Source organism: Sapajus apella, unplaced genomic scaffold (assembly GCF_009761245.1).
Source record: "Sapajus apella isolate SASKATOON/1434 unplaced genomic scaffold, GSC_monkey_1.0 scaffold19, whole genome shotgun sequence".
Taxonomy (NCBI): Eukaryota; Metazoa; Chordata; class Mammalia; order Primates; family Cebidae; genus Sapajus; species Sapajus apella.
Genome location: NW_022436959.1, coordinates 6,217,600 through 6,219,306, shown reverse-complemented (window position 1 = coordinate 6,219,306; position 1,707 = coordinate 6,217,600).

Here is a 1,707-nt window from a genome sequence, read left to right as displayed (position 1 = left end):
CTCTCCCCTCCCCTCCCCTTCCTCCCTCCCCTCCCCTTCCCTCCCCTCCTCTCCCCTCCTCTCCCCTCCTCTCCCCTTCCTTCCCTTCCTCTCCCCTCCTCTCCCCTCCTCTCCCCCCCTCTCCTTTCCTCTCCTCTCCCTTTCCCTCCCTCCCTCCCTTCCTTTCTTCCAGACAGTATCTCACTATGTTGCCCAGGCTGGTCTCAAGCTCTTTGCCTCAGGCGATCCTCCTGCCTTGGCCTCCCAAGGTGCTGGGATTGCAGGTGTGAACCACCACACCTGACCCAGGAAGGATTTTCTGATCTTCCCCTGAAGCAAGCCAGAAGTCCGGCATGTGAGAGGTGCCCTTCCTACACCCAGACAAAAGGGATCTCGTCTTTGAAGACACAGGAACACAGATTAGAATCTGAGCAAACAAGTCATGCTAAGTTTCCTCAGTTTATTACCATTAGATTACATTCTTTGCCCCATCATATTTCTTCTTGACTCTTCATTTTTATCAAATCCAGTGTGAAAACACTAAAGTTTAACTCTTTGTTTGGGTTGTCATTTCTTTAGGATGGCTCCGATGCCATATAAAGCTTATTAAATAAACGTGTATGCTTTCCTCTAGTTAATCTTTTTTTATAGGGGCCTTATATATAGACCTAAGATGAGTAAAGAAAGAGATATTTCTCCTTTTCTACAGAAATTAAAAAGCCTGTGAAAGTAGACAGAGCCAGAGGGGGATGACTGTGGCCTCAGGTTGAGTGGAGACAATGGAAAAGCAGAAAAAAAGGAGGCATGGAAATATATTTTGGAGACAGAATTGACAGAATTTACTGATTGGATGGTTGCGGATTACATGTGGGAAAGTTACAAAACCTCTGGTCATGAGGTTAATTATGATGATGATGAACAAACTATTCATTCATATGAAATGCACCAAGCATCAGGCTAAGGGCTTTATAAACATTAGCACATGCCGGGCGCGGTGGCTCAAGCCTGTAATCCCAGCACTTTGGGAGGCCGAGGCGGGTGGATCACGAGGTCAAGAGATCGAGACCATCCTGGTCAGCATGGTGAAACCCCGTCTCTACTAAAAATACAAAAAATTAGCTGGGCATGGTGGTGTGTGCCTGTAATCCCAGCGACTCAGGAGGCTGGGGCAGGAGAATTGCCTGAACCCGGGAGGCGGAGGTTGCGGTGAGCCGAGATCTTGCCATTGCACTCCAGCCTGGGTAACAAGAGCGAAACTCCGTCTCAAAAAAAAAAAAAACAAAAAAAACAAAAAAATAACATTAGCACATTTGTTCCTTGCAGTAAGGTAGATGTGAGTGTCCTCATTGCAGAGGTAATGAATCTATGGCTCAGAATATTAACTAATGTACCCTGGGCGGCTCAGTTTTCAAGTGAGAGAATCATTATTTGGACTTAGGTCATTCTGAATCCAAGTTATACCTTCCAAACTACTACACTTTGCTACCTTAAGAATTAATCAGTCAGTGTCAATGAACCGCCTATGACCGCCCCGGCATAAAATGGAACATTTGGGAAGAGGTAATCTTTATTAATTACCTACCTGGCAATCACATCCTAAAATCATTATACAAGTTTGATAACATTCTCCCAACACCATAAACACATTACTCAAGAAGGGTATTGATCACCAATCTACAGATATTTCTTGAATGATTTCTTTGTGTCAAACCACTGTGTTTGATGTTG